This window comes from Ostrea edulis, chromosome 8 (genome assembly GCF_947568905.1).
Source record: "Ostrea edulis chromosome 8, xbOstEdul1.1, whole genome shotgun sequence".
Lineage (NCBI taxonomy): Eukaryota > Metazoa > Mollusca > Bivalvia > Ostreida > Ostreidae > Ostrea > Ostrea edulis.
This window is the reverse complement of record NC_079171.1, coordinates 2340155-2362159: the sequence shown is the minus strand read 5'-3', so window position 1 is coordinate 2362159 and position 22005 is coordinate 2340155. Positions and strand designations below refer to the sequence as shown.

At 33.9% G+C, this 22005-nt stretch overlaps 1 protein-coding gene across 1 annotated transcript in view; it reads right to left on the bottom strand.

Moving 5' to 3' along the window:
* Window positions 1-20831, bottom strand: part of LOC125667452 (uncharacterized) — a 122732-nt gene extending 101901 nt beyond the window's left edge. The window contains exons 1-5 of the mRNA XM_056147835.1: window positions 20583-20831; window positions 19418-19506; window positions 18184-18301; window positions 17157-17253; window positions 3870-4199 (exon numbers count right to left, since the gene is read on the bottom strand). The gene's annotated coding sequence lies outside the window, so the exon portion shown is untranslated. The remainder of the gene's footprint in view (window positions 1-3869; window positions 4200-17156; window positions 17254-18183; window positions 18302-19417; window positions 19507-20582) is intronic.
* Between the last annotated feature and the right edge of the window lie 1174 nt (window positions 20832-22005).

Here is a 22005-nt window from a genome sequence, read left to right as displayed (position 1 = left end):
TCGATAGGGAACATCTTCATCCCATGGGTAGTCCATATATATGATATGGTGACGGTAGGTGGAAACGATAATGCTTTAGAGTCCGGAAACCATTGCATCTACAGACGGACGGACGGACGGACAGACAGATGACGGACAAAATGTGATCAGAAAAGCTCACTTGAACCTTCAGTTTAGGTGAGCTAAAAAGTTAAAAATGTTTATTGTTCACACATTTAATAACTGACCATTTTGGTCCCACCCTGATACCAAAACCCCTACCCCTGGGATCATCAAATTTACAATATCGGTAAAGAACTACCTGTTCTTTCTAAATATCTATTTACTTTCAATTTAGTATCAATAGGACTAAAGAAAATGTTATTTAAGTGTTTTACACATAAACACTATATAACAAGTTTGGCCCTGCCCTGGAGTCAGAACCCCTACCCCGGGGATCATGAAATTTACAATTGTGGTAGAGGCCTTCCTGCTCTACATCACTATGCATTTAGTTTTTCTTACATGTGTGTGGTTCTTGAGAAGAAAATTTTTGAAAATTGGTCAATTTTGGACAGTTTTTGACCTGCTCCTAGGGCCCCAGGGGAGCTAGAGTCCGGAAATTTAGAATTTATGTTCCCCTTGTCCCAATGATGATTCATACCACATTTGATAAGAATTGGAATGATAGTTAAGAAGAATTTAAAAATGTCTATTGTTCACACATTTAATAACTGACCATTTTGGCCCCACCCTGATACCAAAATCCCCACTCCTGGATCAATCAAATTTACAATTTTGGTAAAGGACTACCTGTTCTTTCTAAATATCTATTTATTTTCAATTTAGTTTCAATAGCACTAAAGAAGATGCCAATTAAGTGTTTTACACATAAACACTATATAACAAGTTACATGTGTGTGTGGTTCTTGAGAAGAAGATTTAAAAGAGACAAACATTTAAAAGACATTCTGGTACCATACATAAGAATCACAATAATCCATTTTTTAGAAAAGAAAATTGATGCGAGCCGTGTGGTGCTAAAAGTGTACTTTATGTCAATATGTCATTAAAAGCAATCAATTTGAGGACTGCGACGGTAACAAATATTATATCAATTGTAAATCCAGCAATGTAGTTTAGGAATGTTTTGCAAAAAAAAAAAAAAAAAAATGCAAGAAAATAGGAGAAACTGAGGTAGCTCTATACCAAAGGCATGTTTTGAATTTGTCATTTATTAGACGAAAAACTGATGACCCTGTTGCTATTCATTTCTATACGGATTCTCATAGTATTGACGATTATTCTATTATAGGAATACGGGACTTTCGAGATACGGATCCACTCGACTTTTATCGCGCGTTGAACGTCATTTGTAGGGCATGTCACTTCAGGATTACAATAACAACTAAGTAAACAAGCATGGGATACTTCATTTGCTGTCAAATTCCTGCATTTAAATGCTATCTTTGAAAGAAAGGAATTACTACAACCATTTTATAGGAAAATGCATTTGATTAAAATATGCGAGTTGGCGAGGGAAACAAATCTAGGGAATATCTTGAGGATATCGGTAAAACTTAACGCCTTGAATCCAATAATACGCGTCTAAATGCACCTGTTCCACTCCGTCTAATTTACACCCAGGTACTAAGCACCAATAGTGACTCGGATCGTCATCGTGGGATTCCGCATAGCTCTTTACGGACCGTCTGCTAGCTAAACACCATTTGTATCGATGTCAACTTTGTCCTACAATTGGTTATTATCACGTGACCATGGTGTGTAAACGTCAAATATAATCGGTCGTTCCGGCACATCCCGAAAGTTTCGTATTGAAAAACTTTACAAAGATGACATTTATTGTCGCTTTAGAGAAAATTTATGAAGAAAAATTAAATACTTATGTACCACATGGAATAAACAAAATTTTTGTCTTTAATAATTGATGTCTTGTAAGACTTGTATGCAAGAACATGTTATAATAACTGATTATAACAATATTGATGCATTTATGATTAACTACTTAAGTACTGTAATATTTCTTGTTTGTATTCACTTAGGACAGTAGTTGATTGCTTTATGAACAAACATTTCTAAAATTCTGTTTCATTCCTAAACCAAATATTTAATGTGTACTCAAGTCATATTTTAGGATGTGTCCACGAGGTCGGGTGAGTATTGTTCATTTTATTAATAGACTCTTACTTTTCTCAAATGTTTTTCGTGCAATATCAACTTTGACGTTTATAATACTTACTGTGATGGCATAGTACTTTCGTGTATGTAGTCGTGCATTAAGTTGCTATGAGAGATCAACATGACAGAAGAGGACCGGTAACATGGTCGAAATATTTCATATATATATATATATATATATATATATACATACAGGGTTTGACATTTACTTTTTTGAGCACTAGACCAGTCGGGCTACTTCAAATGATATTTAATAGACCTGACCTTACATCCACTAGCCCTGACCAACTTTCCAGAAAAAAAAACCTGGGGATTTCTTCATATATAAATACCTAATTTAAATGAAGTTTGAAATAAAAAGTATTTAATAGTCTCTAAAAAAAAAAAGAAGTCTCGTAATTCAATTTGATGATTTTATTTTCAATTAAACGCATTTTCTGTTTCTTTCAATTCTATCCGGTGCAGAAATTCATTAAGTCCATTTGCTAAAATAAAATGACCTCAACCGTTTTATTTTTTTTCTATTTCATAAGCCCTGCTTTGTTTCATCCCAACCTTTTCCTTTCTTTTCTGTTCAACATGAACCAGTCCCTTTAACATTCAAAGTATTTGAATAAATGTCCTAAAACATCAATTCCGACAGTGACTAATATAGTAGAACTGAAAATAAAGATTATGTCATCAATCGGTTCAAAATTGCTCGCAAACTCTTAACAGGTATTCGGGGGGGGGGGGGGGGGGGGGGTTGGGTTCAAGAATAAAATATCTTATGGTTTAAAGTAAAGTTTCTTATTCATCTTTTCAACACGACCAGTCGGACTAGTTTATCGACATTTTACCCGACCGGACCTATCATTTAGTAGACTCGGTCGGTCGGACGTGCCTTAGTGTCAAACCCTGATATATATAAAAGCCCCAAAACCCAACAACACCCTACTTTCTAGATGGTTGAGCGGTCTAGTGTGCTGGTTACATGCTGCTAGGAGATTTGGTTCTGCAGGTCGTGAGTTCAACCCCGGGTAGGGGCGGAAGTGGGTATCCAAATAAAGTGAATATTTCTGTACTTTATATTAAATTTTTCTTCACTTAGGGCAGTTAATTGAGTTATGTTCATTTATGAGTTCATTGCTATTACTGTGCTTTATATATATACATATATATACTGTGAAATTAGCGGTAGTCTGAATGCCCGCTGCCAGAGATTTTCTGTCTGACTTGTAAAATCTGCTTGGCAACAAGTCCGACTGGCTTGTAAAAAAAAAATACTCATCAGTTTTAATTTGACAAGTAGATATTACGCACATGCTCAAGTCATACAATTAGAATAACTCGCCCTAAACAAAGTCATTCGTTCCATTAATTACGCATCTAATCTTCACTTGGTCTGTTCTGGATTTGTCTTCAAAATTATTCAGATTTCGCATGCGTATAATTTACTTTCATTTTCGGGCAAGTGTAATTGAGTTCGGGCATGTGGATTTCCTGAAAATGGTTGTACGAATGGCTTGTGGTTTGCAAATCTTAATATCATAACATATATATATATATATATATATATAGAGAGAGAGAGAGAGAGAGAGAAACAAATTGATAGTCGGTCTATACTTCCTGATGTCAGAGGAAATTCTGGACAACAGTACCTACTAAAGTTTAATAGACTGAGTTAGAGAAGACCGTGATGTAATTCTTACTTTACAACTTGTGTACAGTTCCTTCTTTTCCTTTCTATACACGGCGGGTGGGACCGGTCGACAGGGGATGCTTATTCCTCTAGTGTGCCAGGGGTCCGTGTTTGCCAAACTATCTATTTTGTATTGCTTGTAGGAGTTATGAGATTGATCACTGTTCGTTATCTTCACCTTTCATTCAGTAATGTCAGTATAAAAAATAAACTTGTCTTGTAGAAATTTCAAGTTGCAGTTCCACAGCATTCCTCTCGCGCGCTCTCGGCTGCTTGTTGGGTTAGTGTAAAACTAGTCCCTTCAAAGTTCTTGCGCAATCGATTGCGCAGGTGGGTCCTACTAAACAACGATAAAGAACCCTGGGAATTTTTAATCATTACAAATATGTAGACTTTTTGACTACATTTGTTTTTTATGCTAGTAGAAATATAACTCAAACTAAAGAATTTGCATCCATCTATAACCTATTTTATTAGAGGAAAATGTTCTCCTGTGCTCGTTAATTTCTGTCATCTCGATCCCGATCAAATTCATATATAGAAACAAATTACTGTTCGTTATCTTCACCTTTCATAGATATCTACCTGAATTATTTGTCAAATTTATTCATTTTGGACAAATGAAAATTTATTTCTTGACAAATTGCGATGTTTGACATGTAACGATAATATATATTTACATGAATACAGAAGATTACAGAAATTAAACAGCGGCGAAAGGAACGTGTATATCGTGTAAATGGGGTGTCCCAGATAGATCAATATTTGTTAGTTTGATTATTATTTGCGCTGTCATCAGTATATAATTTAATCAAACTGTCAACACGCTTGTAACAAATAAAATTCCAGGGGCGTCGGCAATTATTTAACATTGGGGAGGCGTACTATATCAGAAGGGGGGGGGGGGGTTAAAGTATCCAATGTATAATAATCATATTTCATATCTAGTAAAACGAATGTGTGATTTTTGTATTTATTCTATCAGTTTAAAAGGTTCATAAAAAAAATCCACCATATAATTTTTCTAAATTTTGATTACTGTTTGATTTATTTTACCTAGAATTTTACATTGAAGTCGGTGGGAAGGGCGTGTTTTATTAGAATGCTTTTAAAGGAAATTACATTGTCATCAAAAATACCATGCTAAAAGTTACATACACTTTCTCTTTATGACAATATCAATTAAAATTAATCATTTACTGCACAAATGTACGAAGAGTAGATAACTCTTGAAAAGAGGCTCAGGTGTAAAAATATCGGCTTTTAATCATTTAGCGGTGAATTTGATCTACTCCACTTTCACATTTATTTTGATTTAAATCACACGGAAGTGTTCATTATCTATTCGTGATACTGTAGCGGGCAGTAGAAGAGAGAACTGTCTCACTAGTCAGCTACCTTTTATAGCGGACAGTAGAAGAGAGAACTGCCTCACTAGTCAGCTAGCTTTTATAGTGATATGTAGTAGAGTCTCTCTCTTCATCACGCAAGTTAAACAACGTGATCAGCACTTGGCTGGGTAACCGGTACACGTTTCAATACATCGAATACCTGATATTTTCTCGTTTACATGTGCAGTGTATGTATAAGCCGATGTCTTACAGACACCACCTGATACAAAAGTAGTTATACTTATCTTCCATTCACACATTGAATAAGCACTATTTGGCAAGTTATGTAAGTTAAACAAATTGAATTCAATATAAAGAGTAATGTGAAAAAAGCACATGCTGGTATCGAAGCCACAATCTTAAGCTCAGTAGTCAACGTGCTAACCTTCTGATCTAATCGGCTTGTTGGTGCTATTTAAAATAAATAAACAAATAGTGTTAATATTTATATTGAAAATAAAGTCAACCATTATGACGATGTAGAATACCTCCTTAACATCACAAGTGAATTCTACATTCCATCCTCTAAATTGTCAATATAGACTCGTAAAGATTTGATCGGGGGGGGGGGGGGGGGGGGGGGCATTGATAAAGCGCTTTATTCCCTTCATTGAAGTAAAACGATTTCCCCTTGCAGCTCTTTACTTCGTGTAATCTCGTATAATGAAGTAAAAGAGCTGACACACTATTAAGTAGCACACTTATAAGCGCCAAACATAAGAACTGCTCAAAGTTACTGACCAGTTTCAATTCCTAGATACGTCCGGTAAAGCACCCCCCCCCCCCCCCCCCCGATAACCAATCGTGCCACTTCCTATTCATGAATGAAAATTCGTCAATGAATTTTTAACCTGAAAATAAATCAGGAGACTCAAATATACTACAATCTATTTAAGAATTAAACTAAGATTCTGTACAATATTATACATTTTGTTTTCATCTCCTCTTCTGAAACACGCCATTGTTACCAAAAAAATAATTTTATGAATATTATTTCTTTTATATTGGTAGTAGGTAGGTGCGCACTTAAGGCGGGGGAGGGGTAAACAGAGAGAACTCTTGGAATCGCGCACATGTATGTGCAATGGTGTTGAATTTATCCATTAAGTATTAAAATCACCATTATATTATAATGCGTTTTATGCTCACAGGCAGTGTTGTTCACACAGCTTTATTATTTTTCTTACTAATATCACCTACGTAGATTAAAAAACAACAATATCTTCTTGTTGTACAAAAAATAAAGATAAACTAATTCTAAAATACAATTCACAACGTCAATACTATTAAAAGGTAAATTGCCAATCAGTATACATAGTTAAACAGAAAATTAATATACGATATTTAATACATACAGATCATATTTACACTATACACACGTGTATACAACTAATCATATATAGACTCTACACACGTGTATACAACTAATCATGTATAGACTATACACACGTGTATACAACTAATCATATATAGACTCTACACACGTGTATACAACTAATCATATATACACAATACACACGTGTATACAACTAATCATATATACACTATACACACGAGTATACAACTAATCATGTATACACTATACACACGTGTATGCAACTAATTACATATAGACTATACACACGTGTATACAACAAATCATATATAGAATATACACATGTGTATACAATTAATCATATATAGACTATACACACGTGTATACAACTAATCATATATACACTATACACACGTCTATAAAAATAATCATATATAAAATATACACACGTGTATATAAATAATCATATATAGACAATACACACGTGTATATAACTAATCATATATAGACTATACACATGTGTATACAGCTAATCATATACTATACACACGTGTATACAACTAATCATATATAGACTATACACACGTGTACACAACTAATCATATATACACTATACACACGTGTATACAACTAATCATATATACACTATACACACGTGTATACAACTAATCATATACAATTACTTGAAACGTCTCTAAATGCTAAATTCTCGGTATACCGGCCACCCCTCTAAACCGGCCGTTTTTTTTCGGTCCGCCAACTGGCCGGTTTACAGAAGTTTCACTGTATAGACTATACACACGTGTATACAACTAGTCATATATACACTATACACACGTGTATACAACTAATCATATATACACTATACACACGTGTATACAACTAATCATATAATGACTATACACACGTGTATACAACAAATCATATAATGACTATACACACGTGTATACAACTAATCATATATAGACTATACACACGTGTATACAACTACTCATATATACACTATACACACGTGTATACAACTAATCATATATACACTATACACACGTGTATACAACTACTCATATATAGACTATACACACGTGTATACAACTACTCATATATAGACTATACACACGTGTATACAACTAATCATATAGACTATAGACACGTGTATACAATTAATCATATATACACAATACACACGTGTATACAACTAATCATATATACACTATACACACGTGTATACAATTAATCATGTATAGACTATACACACGTGTATACAACTAATCATCTATAGACAATACACATATGTATACAACTAATCATATATAGACTATACACACGTGTATACAACTAATCATATATAGACTATATACACGTGTATACAACTAATCATAGACTATACACACGTGTATACAACTAATCATATATAGACTATACACACGTGTATACAACTAATCATGTATAGACTATACACACGTGTATACAACTAATCATATATAGACTATACACACGTGTATACAACTAATCATATATACACTATACACACGTGTATACAATTAATCATAGACTATACATACACACGTGTATACAACTAATCATACATAGATTATACACACGTGTATAAAACTAATCATATATATAGACTATACACACGTGAATACAACTAATCATATATACACTATACACACGTGTATGCAACTAATTACATATAGACTATACACACGTGTATACAACAAATCATATACACACTATACACACGTGTATACAATTAATCATATACACACTATACACACGTGTATGCAACTAATTACATATAGACTATACACACGTGTATACAACTAATCATATATAGACTATACACACGTGTATACAACTAATCATATATACACTATACACACGTGTATGAAACTAATTACATATAGACTATACACACGTGTATACAACTAATCATATATAGACTATACACACGTGTATATAACTAATCATATATACACTATACACACGTGTATACAATTAATCATATACACACTATACACACGTGTATACAACTAATCATATATAGACTATACACACGTGTATATAACTAATCATATATAGACTATACACAAGTGTATACAACTAGTCATATATAGACTATACACACGTGTATACAGCTAATCATATATAGACTATACACACGTGTATATAACTAATACTATATAGACTATATTCACGTGTAAACAACTAACCATAGATGAGCTATACACACTTGCATACAACTAATCATATATAGACTATACACACGTGTATACAACTAATCATATATAAACTATACACACGTGTATACAACTAATCATATACAATTAGCTGAAACGTCTCTCAATGCTAAATTCTCGGTATACCGGCCACCCCTCTAAACCGGCCTTTTTTTTTCGGTCCGACAGCTGGCCGGTTTTGAGAAGTTTCACTGTATAGACTATACACACGTGTATACAACTAATCATATATACACTATACACACGTGTATACAACTAATCATATATAGACTATACACACGTGTATATAACTAATCATATATAGACTATATACACACATGTATACAACTAATCACATATAGACTATACACACGTGCATACAACTAATCATATATAGACTATACACACGTGTATACAACTAATCACATATAGACTATACACACGTGTATACAACTAATCATATATACACTATACACACGTGTATACAACTAATCACATATAGACTATACACACGTGTATACAACTAATCATATATAGACTATACACACGTGTATACAACTAATCATATATACATTATACACACGTGTATATAACTAATCACATATAGACTATACACACGTGTATACAACTAATCATATATAGACTATACACACGTGTATACAACTAATCATATATACATTATACACACGTGTATACAACTAATCATATATAGACTATACACACGTGTATACAACTAATCATATATACATTATACACACGTGTATATAACTAATCATATATAGACTATACACACGTGTATACAACTAATCGTATATAGACTATACACACGTGTATATAAATAATCATATATACACTATACACATGTGTATACAAATAATCATATATACACTATACACACGTGTATACAACTAATAATATATGCACTATACACACGTTTATACAGCTAATCATATATACACTATACACACGTGAATACAACTAATCATATATAGACTATACCCACGTGTATACAACTAATTATATATAGACTATACACACGTGTATACAACTAATCATATATAGACTATACACACGTGTATACAACTAATCATATATAGACTATACACACGTGTATACAACTAATCATATATAGACTCTACACACGTGTATACAACTAATCATATATAGACTATACACACGTGTATATAACTAATCATATATAGACTATGTACACATGTATACAACTAATCGTATATAGACTATACACGCGTGTATACAACTAATCATATATAGACTATACACACGTGTATATAACTAATCATACATAGACTATGTACACATGTATACAACTAATCGTATATAGACTATACACGCGTGTATACAAGTAATCATAGACTATACACACGTGTATACAACTAATCTTATATAGACTATACACACGTTTATTTAACTAATTATATATACATTATACACACGTGTATACAAATGTTTCACCAATCGACACGTCAGGTATAAATTTATGTGATAAGTGATATATACCACACCAGTACTTCACCAATCAAAACGTCAGGTATAACTTTATGTAGTAAGTAATATTCACCAGATCAGTACTTTACCAGACCAGTACTAGACCAATCAACACTTCAATACCGGACCAATCAACACGTCAGATATAACTTTATGTAAGAAATAATATTTACCAAAGCAGTACTTGACCAATCAACACGTCAGATATAATTTTATGTAAGAAATAGTATTTACCAAAGCAGTACTTGACCAATGAACACATCAGGTATAACTTTATGTAAGAAATAGTATTTACCAGACCAGTACTTGACCAATGAACACGTCAGATATAACTTTATGTAAGAAATAGTATTTACCAGACCAGTACTTGACCAATGAACACGTCTGTGGAAAGATTGGGAATAGAAATAAGGAAAGTAGAAGCAGTCGAGAGCATGCAGTTCAGACGTCAGAGATTAAACAAGTCACTGTGGAGGCAGCAGAAAAACAATATATACAGTAAATTTGTGTATATATTTTTTTAATTATAAATATTTACGTGGATGCTGGGTATTCTACAGTGATCGGAGTATTAAATGGAGGAAGAGCTGCATACACATCGTCGCAGATGGAATGGAATAAAACACCAACCCATGATTTTGTATGGAATAAAACACCAACCCGTGATTTTGTGGAATGGAATAAAACACCAACCCGTGATTTTGTGGAATAAAATATGAAGGTGGGCAAACACGGACGCCTGGATATACCAGAGGTGGGATCAGGTGCCTAGGAGGAGTAAGCATCCCCTGTCAACCCGTCACCCCCACCATGAGCCCGATATCTTGATTAAATAAATGGGATTATTCCTAGTTAAAATGAGTTTACAAAGAATTACCTAACAATCAGAATGAAACACGTAGACAACATTTGACCCAATGATATTGTACTTTGCAAACTAGATCATTATATCGAACTAGAAATTGCAAAATTCTGAATTAAACGAGATTGTTGAAACCCCTGTAACATGAACTCGTTTGTCAGTAGGCTGCCTCGATCTAACACGTGATCATATTCAGAACAAGCTTTATCGTATCGAGTCAGTTGATATGTATGAAATCTTATGCAGGTGATATTTTAATGTTGACATTGATTCAGTATGTGCGTGTAGGAAAGGTCCACATTATACTGATAAACGGATTAAAATACACAGTTAAAATAAATATTTTTGCATAAACAATATAAGAGTTATTCATGAAATAATAAAAATATAACCACAGACATAATAATTATTAATGATAAGCGAGTGTAAAAAGACGTGTTTCTAAATGTCAGCGAATTTTCAGATCTTAGTGAATGTTATTGTGTGTTCCTTCTAAAGTTCGTTCTTTTCCGTGAGTGATCGTTCTTTTCCGTAACAGAAAAATGTAATTTGCGTTTTTACAAATAGGTATGATACAGAAAGAAGTGACTGATTATGCATCTCTGACATGAAATAAAGAGTTCGTCAGGCATGACTGTATCTTTCAATGATCTTGGATCTACTCAACCATTAAGTAAGTTGTTAGAGTTTTCAGTATGATCAGATCTACATCAGCTTTCAAAAACTATTGATTGGGAACTTTCGAAAATCGCATTCTTCGATATGTGCCCTATTTTAAAATTGGAAAGTGGTATCTGAAACGCATACATTGTGAAATGTCAACATAGAGATTAAGTATTCCTTTCAATGCCGTAAAACTGATTTGATAACATGATGACGTCATATTGATTTTATAACATGGTGACTTCAGATTGACTTTAGAACATGAAGACGTCATATTTACTTTATAACATGATGACGTCAGATTTACCTTATAGCATAATGACGTCAGAATGACTATAACATGATGACGTCAAGATGACTTTATAACACGATGACGTCATAATAACTTTATAACATGAGTTAACATTGACAAAAGTTAGAATGAACAGCGCGCTATAAAAAAATGAATTTATAAGAGATTAGCATCTTGGTAGAAAAATTACAGATCTATTTCAAACTGTCCACTCTGACCACTATAAAGTTAATGTAGGCACTGGAGAAATACATTGATGCACAATACAGCAGTGTTAAAATTACGTTCATGAAGTTCGGAGACATGGAGATAATGAACGCACTATCAAATTGTAATCACCACTGTCTACTCTCCTCATTGACCAAACATCACGTGGGTATCATCATACTGTATCTAAACCACACGTGGGCGACATCAGACTACTACATCAAACGTCACGTGGGTATCATCATACTGTATCTAAACCACACGTGGGCGACATCAGGCTACTACATCAAACGTCACGTGGGTATCATCATACTGTATCTAAACCACACGTGGGCGACATCAGACTACTACATCAAACGTCACGTGGGTATCATCATACTGTACCTACACAACACCGGGATGACATCAGACTACTACATCAAACGTCACGTGGGTATCATCATACTGTATCTAAACCACACGTGGGGGACATCAGACTACTACATCAAACGTCACGTGGGTATCATCATACTGTACCTACACAACACCGGGGCGACATCAGACTACTACATCAAACGCCACGTGGGTATCATCATACTGTACCTACACAACACCGGGACAACATCAGACTACTACATCAAACCTCACGTGGGTATCATCATACTGTATCTAAACCACACGTGGGCGACATCAGACTACTACATCAAACGTCACGTGGGTATCATCATACTGCACCTACACAACACCGAGATGACATCAGGCTACTACATCAAACGTCACGTGGGTATCATCATACTGTACCTACACAACACCAGGGCGACATCAGACTACTACATCAAACGTCACGTGGGTATCATCATACTGTACCTACACAACACCGGGACGACATCAGACTACTACATCAAACGTCACGTGGGTATCATCATACTGTACCAACACAACACCGGGACGACATCAGACTACTACATCAAACGTCACGTGGGTATCATCATACTGTACCTACACAACACCGGGACGACATCAGACTACAACATCAAACGTCACGTGGGTATCATCATACTGCACCTACACAACACCGAGATGACATCAGACTACTACATCAAACGTCACGTGGGTATCATCATACTGTACCTACACAACACCGGGGCGACATCAAACTACTACATCAAACGTCACGTGGGTATCATCATACTGTACCTACACAACACTTGGACGACAGCAGACTACTACTTCAAACGTCACGTGGGTATCATCATACCGTACCTACACAACACCGGGACGACAGCAGACTACTACATCAAACGTCACGTGGGTATCATCATACTGTACCTACACAACACCGGGCGACATCAGACTACTACATCGATAAGTGTATGAAATCACGTGGTATGTAGTGGTTTGCTTTATACTGTTTGTACAAGATAACATTATGCATACACAGCATTATGAGATCACTGTTCGTTATCTTCACCACTTCATTAAGTAAATAAAGCCTGATAAATGCTGATCTTGATTGCTGCATTAACCTGATCAAGACCGGTGTTTGTTATCTTCTCTCCCACAGTATTGTCTCAGATGTAAAACTTATACGGTGCCAATTTTGATGCACCAGATGCGCATTGGGACAAATAATGTCTCTTCAGTGATGCTCAACCGAATTGTTTGAAATCCGAAATAACAATAAAGTTTTGAGCTTTTATAGGGAAAAACAGTGTGCCAAAAAAGTGGAGTCAAATTCGTCCAAGGATAAGAGCTATGCGTGAGGTATATAATCCTTACTTTTGAAATGAATTTCTAAATTTTATAACAGCAATTAAATATACATCCGTATTTTCAAGCTAGTAACGAAGTATTTAGCTATTGGGCTGTAGAGACCCACGGGGACTAACAGTCCACCAGCAAATGCCTCGATGTAGATGTAGATACTAGGAGATTAGAAACTTATTTTCAAGTTTAATATATTTGTATCAATATCATTGTCCAGGGCCCTGATTGTTATTGTCCAGAGCCCTGATTGTATCAATCTTATTGTCCAGAGCCCTGATTGTATCAATCTTATTGTCTAGGGCCCTGATTGCTATTGTCCAGGGTCCTGGTTACACCAATCGTATTGTCTAGGGCACTGATTGTATCAATCTTATTATCCAGGGCCCTGATTGTATCAATCTTATTATCCAGGGCCCTGATTGTATCAATCTTATTATCCAGGGGCCTGATTGTATCAATCTTATTATCCAGGGTTCTGAGTGTATCAATCTTATTGTCCAGGGTCGTGATTGTATCAATCTTAATGTCCAGGGTCGTGATTGTATCAATCTTATTGTCCAGCGCCCTAATTGTATCAATATTAATGTCCATGGCCCTAATTGTATCAATCTTATTGTCCAGGGTCCTGATTGTATCAATCTTATTGTCCAGGGCCCTAATTGTATCAATCTTATTGTCCAGGGTCCTAATTGTATCAATCTTATTATCCAGAGTCCTGATTGTATCAATCGTATTGTCCAGGGCACTGATTGTATCAATCTTATTGCCCAGGGTCCTAATTGTATCAATCTTATTGTCCAGCGCCCTAATTGTATCAATATTAATGTCCAGGGCCCTAATTGTATCAATCTTATTATCCAGGGTTCTGATTGTATCAATCTTATTGTCCAGGGTCCTGATTGTATCAATCTTATTGTCCAGGGTCCTGATTGTATCAATCTTATTGTCCAGCGCCCTAATTGTATCAATATTAATGTCCAGGGCCCTAATTGTATCAATCTTATTGTCCAGGGTCCTGATTGTATCAATCCTATTATCCAGGGCCCTGATTGTATCAATCTTATTATCCAGGGTTTTGATTGTATCAATCTTATTATCCAGAGTCCTGATTCTATCAATCGTATTGTCCAGGGCCCTAATTGTATCAATCTTATTGCCCAGGGTCTTAATTGTATCAATCGTATTGTCCAGGGTCCTGATTGTATCCCCTAATCTTATTATCCAGGGCCCTGATTGTATTAATCATATTGCCCAGGGCTCTGATTGTATCCCCTAATCTTATTATCCAGGGCCCTGATTGAATATCCTATACCCATGAGAGTTTTATGGCAAGTATGACTGAAGTCAACAACAATTTACAACAGAGGACGGTGAACAATTACCACATTATGATTAGAAAATCACTTAGTCCTTTTAATGAGCTAGCCAAACAGGGTTACACATACAATTTACAAAAGAGGACGGTGAACAATTACTGAAGTTAACAGCAATTTACAACCGAGAACGGTGAGCAATTACCACATTATGATTAAAAAATAACTTAGTTCTTTTAATGAGCTATCCAAACAGTGTTACAAACACAATTTACAGCAGAGGACGGTGAACAATTACTGAAGTCAACAACAATTTACAACAGAGGACGGTGAAAAATTACTAAAGTCACAACAATTTACAACAGGAGACGGTTAACAATTACTGAATCAACAACAAATTACAATAGAGGACGGTGAACACTTACTGAAGTCAACAACAATTTACAAAAGAGGACGGTGAACAATTATTGAAATCAACAACAATTTACAAGAGAGAACAGTGAACAATTACTGAAGTCAACAACAATTTACAAAAGAGGACGGTGAACAATTCTCAACAGAGGACGGTGAACAATTACTGAAGTGAGCAACAATTTACAACAGAGGACGGTGAACAATTACTGAAGTCAACAACAATTTACAACAGAGGAGGGTGAACAATTACTGAAATCAACAACAATTTACAACAGAGGACGATGAACAATTACTGAAGTCAACAACAATTTACAACAGGGGACGGTGAACAATTACTGAAGTCAACAACAATTTACAACAGAGGACGGTTAACAATTACTGAAGTCAACAACAATTTACAATAGAGGACGGTTAACAATTACCATATTATGATTAAAAGTCAACAACAATTTAAAACTAATGACTGTGAACAATTTACAACAGAGGAGGGTGAACAATTACTGAAATCAACAACAATTTACAACAGAGGAGGGTGAACAATTATTGAAATCAACAACAATTTACAACAGAGGAGGGTGAACAATTACTGAAATCAACAATAATTTACAACAGAGGGCGGTGAACAATTACTGAAATCAACAATAATTTACAACAGAGGACGGTTAACAATTATTGAAATCAACAACAATTTACAACGGAGGACGGTGAATAATTACTGAAATAAACAACAATTTACAACAGGGGACGGTGAACAATTACTGAAATCAACAATAATTTACAACAGAGGAGGGTGAACAATTACCGCATTATAATAAGAAGTCAACAACAATTTATAAAAGAGGAGGGTGAACAATTACTGAAGTCAACAAAAATGTAAAACATAGGACGGTGAACAATTACCACATTATGATTAGAATTCAACAACAATTTACAACAGAGGACGGTGAGAAATTATCACATCATGATTAGACGTCAACAACAATTTGAAACTGAGGACGGTGAACAATTTACAACAGAGGAGGGTGAACAATTACTGAAATCAACAACAATTTACAACAGAGGACGGTGAACAATTGCTGAAGTCAACAACAATTTACAACAGAGCACGGCGAACAATTACTGAAGTCAACAACAATTCACAACAGAGGACGATGAACAATTACTACATTATGATTAAAAATCACTGAGTCCTTTTAATGAGCTAACCAAAAAGTGTTACCAAGGCTATTCTTTCGTTACTTATTTTTTGAGACGTTTTAGACATGTATATCAACCAGCTAACTTTACAAATTAACGAGCAGCCTTACAATTTGATTACGTGTCTCAATGTCTGAAAGATAACAAAATTTGTTGCTAAAATCACATTTACCTGACACTTGTCCTCTCTAATCGCTGTAGAGTTACTGGTATCTATCCCTGTGTATAGTTTGGTTTAATGTAGGATGCTGATCGTGACGTGTAGAGATCTAGAGTGAATGAAGTCAGTATAACTCGTAATCACCTCCCTATCTACCCTCCCCAATTTATGACAGATCACGTGAGTGTTATCATATCATGTGTACACAAACCCGTGACAAATTTAGAGTACAATCTCCACAAATGTATCATCTGTGACTGTGTACTTCAGAATTGTGTTTGATATTGTTTGTACAAGATGACACAATCTATACACGTGCTATAATGATTTAATGTGGATTTCCTCTAATCGTTGTGTCTAATTGTAACTGATATGATACGTACTAATTGTTAGGTCTCTTTTACCATACTAATTTTCACTATGAGTTAATCTTGTTATCTTTGATTTTATCTATCAATAATGTGTTCAAAATAATTTTCAAAACGACATATGCACAACAACACATTGCGCACGGTTAACGTGTGAAAATATTTAAATTGTAATGTGCGACAAGATGCGAACATGCACACTAATTTGATAAAAATGGATTAATGTGATTTCAAATCTCAACCAGAAAACACAACTACAAAGGCGACTCACGGATAATTCAAGTGAACATTTTATATCAATTTCATGCATTTTCCTGGATTTGGCGTGAATAGCGGTTGCCACATAACCAACGTTAAACAATTGATATCAAGTACCTGTGAATAACATTTGCAATGAAATGCGCGATAAAATGATCACACGAATTCCATATATGAGTTGAAGTCTGCAAGCTATAACGTGAAATGAATTAAAAATCCACTTTTCTTTACAATAAACTACATTGAAAAAAAGGAATAGATTGGATATTACTCATCTTATTGCTTTTTTAGACGTTTCTGACTAACATTATATATATTTTCAACACTCCGCTATGAAAATTTTCGAACAGTCTTGCAGTATACGTGTCAGGGTGTCTGAAAGATGACCAACTTTATTGCTAAAATCAATTTACCTGAAACGTGTCCTTTCTAAAAGCTGTAATGTTCCTGTGGCGATTAGATAATGCAGAACTACATCCCTGAGTAGTTTGGCCAGTTTAATGTAGGATGTTGATCGTGACGTGTAGAGATCTAAAATGAATGAAGTCAGTTTAACTCGTAATCACCTCCCTATCTACCCTTCCCAATTTATGACAGGTCACGTGAGTGTTATCATATCATGGTTACACAAACCTGTGACTAATTCAGAGTACAATCTCCACAAATGTATGATGTGTGACTGTGTACTTCAGAATTTTGATTGACATTGTTTGTACAAGATGGTACAATCTATACACGTACTAAATAGATAAAACCGGAATCAGGTGAACGACAAATAAGCAGATAATCACATTTAATATCTGCGGTTCACAAAAACTCTAGCTGCTGTAATGATTTAATGTGGAATTCCTCTAATCGTTATATCTAATTCTAACTGATGTGATACGTACCAATTGTTAGGCCATTCATTACATACTAATTTTCATTATGCGTTAATCTTGTTATCTTTGATGTTATATATCAATAATGTTTTCAGAATAATTTTCCAAACAACATATGCATAACGACCCTTTAATAAAGGTTAACGTGTGAAGAAATTTAACTTTTAATTTGCGACAAGATGCAAGCATGCACACTAATTTGATAAGAGGGCTTAGTGTGATTCCAAACCTCAACCAGATAACACAACTACAAAGGCGACTCACGGGAAATTCAAGTGAACATTTTATATCAATTTCATGCATTTTCCTGGATTTGACGTGAATAGCAGTCGCCACATAATCAACAGTAAACAATTGACACTAAGTACCAGTTACCGCATAACTAACGTTAAACAATTGAAATCAAGTACCTGTGAAAAAACAATTGACATCAATTTCCTGTGAAAAACAATTGCAACGAAATGAACGATAAAATGATCACACGAATTTCATATATGAGTTGAAGTCTGCAAGCTATAACTCAAATTTTACTTGATTTGTAATTAACGTGAAATGAATTAAAAATCCACTTTCCTGTACAATAAACTACACTGAAATAAAAGGGGTAAATTGGAGATTTCTCATTTCGTTGCTTGTTTAGACGTTTCTGGCTAACATCATACATTTTCAACAGTCCACTATGGAAATTCGCGAACAGTCTTGCGGCTTGATTACGTGTCAGGGTGTCTGAAAGATAACCAACTTTATTACTAAAAATCACATTTACCTGAAGCGTGTCCTCTCTAAAAGCTGCAATGTTATCCCTGCGTGGTTTGGCCGGTTTAATGTAGGATGCTGATCGTGACGTGTAGAGATCTAGAGTGAATGAAGTCAGTATAACTCGTAATCACCTTCCTATCTACCCTCCCCAATTTATGACAGGTCACGTGAGTGTTATCATATCATGTGTACACAAACCCGTGACAAATTCAGAGTACAATCTCCACAAATGCTTGCTATATGACCGTGTGTACTTCAGAATTGTGATTGACATTGTTTGTTCAAGATGACACAATCTATACACGTACTAAATAGATAAAACCTGAATCAGGTGAACGGCAAATAAGCAGATAATCATATTTTAATATCTGCGGTTCACGAAAACTTTGGCAGCTGTAATTGAAATTGTAATTAAAAGATTTATATAGCGCCCTCTCAACATTAGTTCTCTAAAGCGCTTTACAAATGTGAAAGAAAAGATGAGATAAAATCGATGTGCACATACATCTGAATAAAATATTCATAGTGTCAGAATAAAAATGCATAAATATTATTAATAATATATAGCGCCAATGTAATGATATGCTTACCCTAATAACATATAAAACAATTTAAAACAACCCTTAGGAATAATTAAATACATAAAAAGGACATAGGTATAATAATAAACAGCGGGTTTTGTTAACAACTCTGTAAGAGCTGTATGTAAGAGCACGAAGTATATAAAAATAATCACAAATTAAAAGCTAATCTAAAGATTAATGATTTCGTATGGAATTCCACTGATCGTAACAATTGTTAGGTAGTTCTTTACATATTAATTTTGATTATGGGTTACCTCTTTGCTTGATCAACATATGTTTGGTTTTCTCTAAACGTACACAAATAAATTGTTCATAAAGGTATGATAAAAAGGTGACAGCAATCTGAAATATATGAACAATTTGTGTATACCAATCACATATATAACCTTGTACCTTCTATTTCAATATCAGATGTAAGATTGATATATTCATCATTCAGTATCTCTTGATCTTTAGTATAAGAACTTTTAAATGAGTACTCTGTACCATCACTACGCTGTTTTATCTATTTTTCTACAAATATATACGTCATTTAGTTCGTTATATTCACCTTTTCATTTGAAACTGTGTAGAGATGCAAATATTTACCTTATATTGTCCACTCCACAATCATTGAACTGTTGCTCTGTCCTCTGTAGAGTTAAATGTAGCTATTCCTGATTTACATTAATATACAATTCGACCGGGTAGGTGTAAGGTTACGTCCGTGAAGTTTGGATATCTGGTGTGTAAAGCTGCTAAATAAACCACCCTGTATACCGTCCTCGTTTATAGCATGTCACGTGAGTGTTATCACTCTGAGTGTACACAAACCAGGCCTTTAATTCTCGAGTGAAGTGTCTTTCAAACAAACAACCGATTACTAATAGGTTATACATACCTTATATACACAAACATACAATTACTAATATTTAATACAGTGCTTACGTACACAAACAATTACTATATTTAATACAGTGCTTACATACATAAAACAATTACTAATATTTAATACGTTGCTTATGTACACAAACAAGTACTAATATTTAATACAGTGCTTACATGCACAAACAAACAATTACTAATATTTAATACGGTGTTTATATACACAAACAAATAATTACTAATACTTATACATTGCTTACATACACAAACAAAAAATTACTAATATTTAATACAGTGCTTATATACACAAACAAATAATTACTAATATTTAATACAGTGCTTATATGCACAAACAAACAATTACTAATATTTAATACAGTGCTTATATACACACAAAAAAAACAATTAGTAATATTTAATACAGTGCTTATATACACAAACAAACAATTACTAATATTTTGTACAGTGCTTATATACACAAACAAACAATTACTAATATTTTGTACAGTGCTTATATACACAAACGAATAATTACTAATATTTTATACAATGCTTACATACATAAAAAACAATTACTAATATTTAAAACGTTGCTTATGTACACAAACAAACAATTACTAATATTTAATACAGTGCTTACATACATAAAACAATTACTAATATTTAATACAGTGCTTATATACACAAACAATTACTAATATTTTATACAGCGCTTATATACACAAACAATTACTAATATTTTATACAGCGCTTATATACACAAACAATTACTAATATTTAATACAGTGCTTATATACACAAACAATTACTAATATTTAAAACATTGCTTATATACACAAACAAGTACTAATATTTAATACGTTGCTTATATACACAAACAATTACTAATATTTAATACAGTGCTTATAAACACAAACAATTACTAATATTTAATACGTTACTTAAGTACACAAACAATTACTAATATTTAATACAGTGCTTATATACATAAAACAATCACTAATATTTTATACAGTGCTTATATACACAAACAATTACTAATATTTTATACAGTGCTTATAAACACAAACAATTACTAATATTTAATACAGTGCTTATATACACAAACAATTACTAATATTTAATACAGTGCTTATATACACAAACA